General features: G+C 45.2%; 1 pseudogene; it reads right to left on the minus strand.

Annotated features, from left to right (window-relative positions):
- Positions 1-1,913: 1,913 nt before the first annotated feature.
- On the minus strand, positions 1,914-6,129 carry LOC140216538 (uncharacterized; annotated as a pseudogene).
- Positions 6,130-6,534: the final 405 nt, after the last annotated feature.

Consider the following 6,534-nt stretch of genomic DNA (forward strand, 5'->3'; position numbering starts at 1 on the left):
CTCTGCTAATCCATCCTCAACAACCCGGAATCTTTCACCATCGGCACGAAATCGTACAACCATCATCACCGGCAAGTCAGCAGCTTTTACTTGACACCAATATTTTCGGGCTGGACTCTTTTCTTAGCCTGAGGCGGCCGTTTGAAATCCCTAGCGACGGTCACCACGTTAAGCCTAAACGTGCCACCGCGACAGCGGCACGGCGGACGCGGACGCCGCGTCGGCATCCGACGCACCGTGCAACGCGGCTCCCAGGGTAGGGGCCCGAGCTATAGAGAAAGAAAAAAAAAGTTAAGAGCGGACACTCCCATACACCCCAGCGGCCCAGTCGACCCTAGCTCGCCTGGCGGTTGGTGAGAGCAACTGGCCTGCATTTCCTGTTTCGGTTTCGCAGGCGCGAAATTTGGATCACCGCGCGTAACCGACGTTAGGCTGTAGCGGAAGCTTGTCATTTCAGACCACTTTTCGTCACCCAAATGGCAACAATATTATTTGTCGTTTTGGCTTAGCGATTCCCTATTTTGTCTAGTTCAATTGTTGGTGTGAAGTGAGGTCGTGACGCAATTTTTATTTCTATTAAGTTATAAAAGATGGAGATAGAGGTAATCATAATTCACTACGGCTTTTCCATCGCGCTCGTCTTCTTTATTTTGGTACAAGCGGTCATATGTATCAAAGAGACAGAGTTCCCGCAATGTTTTTATTCCAAGGCAACATAGAGGCTGAGCAGAGAGAAAGCACAAAATGAGAAGAGCATCGTACAGAAATGCAAAGTGTAGAAATATACCTGCATCTTTGCTTACAAAGAAAGTTAACAAATATTGCAACAAATACACAGAAAACACAAGTGTTGGCAGAAGCCGGCAAGCTGATGAAGTATGGAGCGCTCATCAGCGCCCAGTGGGTAAGAATCCATGGAACAAACGCGGCGCACAAAACTGATGAAGGAAGGCGCAACATACACACAGCACTCAAGTCGCTAGTCACGACTGTGGTTAACCGAAATAATGCACAGAGAAAGAAAGATGGTACAAAAAGCACACGACGCAAGATATCAGAAAAGCAAAGATAGAGTGCGTAGGCTAAAAGCAGCTAGCCCAAAATGTAAAAAAAAAACGCTGCTTGAACATTGGCTGGATGCTCTCGAAAAGGTGATGCTTTGCAGCTTGCCCACTACATGAAAAACAAACGTTCTGCTACAACAATGGCAGGCATTTTTCCTCTTATGTGTCGCCTTCATGAAAAGCTTAGAGCCTAAGTGATTTGCTACTGAGTGTTGCTGTTATGTATTGGCAGTGTTCAAGGTGAAGGTGAAATACACTGTAGTCGTCACTTCTCCAAAATTCTGCACCTTAACTAGTGCTACAAGGGCGCTATTACGCGGCTAATAGCCGAAGAAAACCTCTTTGGCTCATTATTTCCACAAAGGCTCTACGTAGTGCGTTAGCACTCCAGCAACACTAAAAGAGCAGCGTCCACAGCCCCATCACTGGCTGCAAGTTTGGCGATTCCTATGAAAAGTTTGATGATGGGTGTGATGAGGAGGTTGACGAGAAGCTAAAATAGGAAAGGCGTGACAGTGTTGAACCGTGCCCACTTCAAATTGTGTTTCTTACCACTATATGTACCCCCCGCTTTAACACATTTCAACAAGTGCTTTTGTTATCAATATATTACTTGACCTAGAGAGATAAAGCGCACACAGTGACCAACCGACCCACAATAGCATGTAGAGTTTGCCAGCAGATGCTACAAATATACAGACAGTATACCAAATTTCTTTTCAAGGTCATGCAAATCCCTTCGAGCAAATACAGGTAGTGTCCCACTCCTCATAGTGGGTAAACAAATCAAAGGATAAAACGAAGGAGCGCCTAGTTCCCTTGAACTCAATAGAAGGCCATAATGAAGTCTGCTATAACGAATGATGACTTCAGCAAAGTGATTGCGGGACTGGGTTTAACTGCAATACGTTTGCGTAAAGCTGCCGCTATCTGCTAACCTTTGAACTTGTCTAGTTGCATGCCAGAGATTGAAGAGTGGAACCTAACCTTATCCAAGTTTCGGTTCACGAAACGCACATGCCAGCATAAACAAACCCGGCAAAACATTTTGAGAAACTCCTTGCGACACCCAGCAGAGCAGAAATGAAAATTGCCAACGCTCGACAGATGGCGATACAGAACGTCGCACACTTTCGAGTGATGTGCGGTGGCCTCAATCCTGGCAAGAAAGTGAGATTCAAGTTGTTGTACGTATGCGAAAGCTGCTTCCGATGGCACAGTCAGATTCCCAAAAAGTTTGCTGGGGACATGATATGCTTTGAGCATTGTGAAATACTGGTGGGGACTCTTTATTGTCCCGCTGTCGCCTTTCAATAACTGTGGGCAACTGCAAGTTTCACCTGCGTTCCGAAGAAAGTATTTGATCGGAAAGCCAGCTAAATAATAAGCAGAGGAGTCATCAATAACATGGGAGTGAATGTTAGTCGCAAGTTCGGAAAGATCATCTAGAGCGGGAAAGTCGTCAGGATGTGGCTGTGCACACTCCTCATTACCGATAAGAGACTCACTGGTGAGGGAGAATGGCGAGAGCTTCTGAAGTAGGTCACATTCATCATCCTCGACATTTCCGTATTCTGAGTGTTTGAACAGTTTTCTTATGCAGATGTGCTTCAGGCCACAAACAAATTGTGCTACATTGGGGTTGGTGTTGCAACCTTGTTTTTGCCTAATGTGGCCGAATATCTTCTCCAGGGGATCCTGTTGAAGTCAGCGTGTTAGAAGGTATTGAAAATTGTAATTTTTGGAGAGGTCGTCCCACAGTTGACAAATGTCCTGAATTGTAATCTGCCAACCAACGGTGGTTTGTGGTTGACGTCTGCCATCAAACTTCCATGATCCAATCCAGGGAAGCTGGCCTTGAAGAAAGTCAATCAGTTCTGGATCCTGTATCATGATTGCATGCCGGAGCTTTTGCGAAGTTTTTTTTTTTACTCGAGCTGTTCAGGGAATCGAAAATCCTGTCCATACGATCACAAAATTGTGCTGTAGCGATGCCTGAGGCAGGCAGCACGTTTGCATACACCAATGCCGTGATAGCAATGGATACCGATGCACTGAGGACCTGCGTTGCTCTGCTGACCTTTATATTAGCAAAAGGTTTCTGATGAACGTGCCGTTCAGTCAACTTTGGAGCCAATCGCAACCGCAACTCATGCGAGGATTGGTGAAGGCTTACAATGTGTGACCCGTCAACAATTTCATCCCCAATGTACAACTGGTGCGCTTGGGCATTATTGCGTGTTATTTTAATTAAATGTGGTAGATCAAAGATGAAATATACCCGCTCACCATCAACTTCAAAAAAAAAGGCTTTGCTACAGTCACTCTTAGTTGGCTAGCGAGACTGACATTAGAACTACCCTGGTCACATAATACTGCTTTCACTGTAATACGACTGCTCCTAAGCTCCACAATGAGCGACAACAGCAGGTTATGCATAACACATGATGGTGTTGATGTGTGCCCTATAGTAAAAGCAACCGGTTGAACCCACTTCTTCGAAACACCAACAAGAAGAACAACCATTGCTCGGTCAGCAATAATTGAAGTGCGGTGAGCGCCATCATCTGTGAAACCATGGACAACGTCCCGTGCAAGATCATAATACATTTTTTTTTCCAGTGCTATCTCATAAAAAACTAAAGCACACACTCGGTCACGTTCATTCCAAGCTTGAGTATTTGTTGCAATGGAAGAAATGATTCCAGGAATTGTGCCTGGAGTCATCTTTACATTGGCTAGCCACCTTCTTAATGAACGCCGGGAGGGCAAAGAAAATTATGGAGCCAGAAATCGGTATGCTCGCGGGCCACGGAAGTTTAGGTGAAGAGCGAATTTCTTCAACCAAACGGGAAACCGCTTGCCCTTGCCTTTTGGCCCCAAGCGAACATGTGTCGAAAGAAGTTTAAAAACCTCCTCGGTGGCGTATGGTCGGATAATGCCAAGAGCCTTTGTAGTCGATGACGGTGATTTGTGAGGCTGTCTCAGCAGTCTTTTGATAGTTTTCCGCTGTGCTGCTACTTTGGCTTGGAGACGTTTAATGGTCTGCTTGTACGTTTTTGATGCACAACTTCTCGTTGGCACGCAGGAAAGCTCTGCAATGAACAAAAGAAATTAATGTAAAAGCGAACAGCAAATAATTCCGCACAAGCATTTTCCTCGATTTTTCAAACCCAAGATGCCCAACCTTTTCCCAACACACCATTCCACAAAACTTCATAAACCGTGATTTATCATGTAGTCATAGAAAATAGAAGCCTAAATTATACTCATCCTAATTGCAAGGTATGCTGGCAATACAAGGAATGATTTAAAAGCTTCTTAATAGTCTGCACTGCTTCCGAAGGAGCCCATTTATGTTGCAGGTTACAAATGCACTTCCATTCTGCTTCCAGCAGAACTTTTTGTTGGGCTAGTTGGTGCATGTTACTGATGTACTAAAGCGCCAAACAAACGACACAAGAAGAGACACGGACGAGCGCGGCACTTGGAAGGATCAGTAGACAGAACCGTGCTGTGTACTTACAGACTGTGTCAGATGTACAATCGGAGAGCCATGTGCGATAATTTCATAACGATGAGAATGCAGGTGCGCGTAAGCTTCCCTCAGCTGGCGGTGGCAGTTTGGTGGTCGACTAAACGATTAATTTTTTCTTTGAATTTCCAAGCTCTTATTCCTTAAGTTACCACTAAATTGTGGCAGACATATTCTCTTACTTGTGGAGTCACGCAACAACAATTGGGAAAAAATGTTCCATCGTTCCTGTTGTGACAGAATGACACCAAAAAAAATTAAAAGCATCATTGAGAGCCTCACCCTAACAATTTGTTGTTGCACACACAGTGTCCTTTTGAGGATAGTTTGCTTGGAATGTTCTAAGCATAAAATTGCGCGTGAAAAACAGCTACAATAAAGGCATAGTTACCATTTGCAGTAGGGCACTCATTGATGGAGCTGTTGGCAGACACATCTTCTAGGGAGTCTTGTGAAGCTTCTTCAGCGCCTCGGACACTGCTGTCGGAAGAATGTTGCAAGGTGCGTGCGGAAATCTTTGTATCGATACAATCTGTCGCAGAAGTAAACATCAAGCTCACCGATCACAGAAGTTCCTTCTGTCACAACTGAGCGATTGGTCAAGGTTTCCTCCAGCAAGCCGAGGTCAGCAGATGCCCCTTTGCCAGCTACAAGGGAGTTGCCACCTGCAGAGGTTTGGTAAGCAGTCAGTTTCGCGCAAAATGAAAACAACCTCAGCGCTGAACTCACCCTGCTCATCAGGGCATTTGAATGTGTGGGGGTCGCTGTTCGAAGCCTCTTCCGCAGATCCTGAAGAAACGAAACACCAACGATTTGTCAGTAACATGTTTAAAAAAAACTGAACCTCATCCTCAGCTTGTAGTGCAGCTTCTGCAGTCATGTGGCAGTCACTAGTAGAAGCGAAGCTCAAATAACCTGCATATATGTGTAGTTGGTACAAGTTGCAAAGCTTGTAGCATAGGAAAAATTAAACAGCACTTCCAAGCGTATTGCTTGGCAGGTGAAAAAAAGAGTAGAGAAGCCACCAACTGAGAAGCAAGCAATTATGATCTGTGGGATTATCAATAGCGCAACGTTACATTGGTGTGAGGTATATGTACATGTACACGCAGACTTCAAGTAAACGTGCAATAGCCCTTAGAGGTTTTTCAAAACAAGTTAGGCAGGCCAACAGCGTTAAAAAATGGCAAATATCTAGCTGCAAGGAAGGTAATAGCCCACAATTCAGAGAATTTAGGAGTTTCAAAGAGATACTGCTCCTACAGCGAGGTTCGTCCATCGGCTACAAATACCTTCGAAATTATTTGTCGCCACTGCTGCTATTGCATAGAATCGAGTTTTTGTCAACTACTTACAAGGTACAACTGGGTGCACACCGGGCACAGCTATTTTTGTTAGCCTTGTGTGCCCAGGGTCCATGAAACTTTCAGCAGTGAAATGGTCGCTGCAAACCCTGTAGGTTGCGTACCATAGGCTGCCCGGCTTACTCAGAAGATCGTCTCTTCCAGCGTACTGCATCCATGCTGTCATCCTGCATTGGCAATGAACTATCAGGGGAAAGGGGAACTACTTGAATAGTGGTATTTTTTATTGTGACCCTTACTGAGTAAGCACGAACAGTAAGCGTGAAGACATGCAAACCATACAGGAGCTTTAACGCACGTGCCGTCGCGTGGTATGCGGAAGAAACTCGTTCCTGGCTTCTTCTGGGTTCTGCCGTTGTTGAAGCACCACGACACACAGCAGTAGCTGCCGTAGCTTGAACCGCCGGACGGCATGGCATCAGCACGCTCTGAAAATGTCAATAAGTGCACGCTTCGTTAATTACCAAAAAACATATGTACAAGTCATAACTGTACCAGTGAACCGCTTTGAATGAATAGCGAACCGATGCACAATATGAAACCACCGACACATTCTGGCCTCTGACCCATA

The sequence above is a fragment of the Dermacentor andersoni genome, chromosome 3 (genome assembly GCF_023375885.2).
Source record: "Dermacentor andersoni chromosome 3, qqDerAnde1_hic_scaffold, whole genome shotgun sequence".
NCBI classification, from domain to species: Eukaryota; Metazoa; Arthropoda; class Arachnida; order Ixodida; family Ixodidae; genus Dermacentor; species Dermacentor andersoni.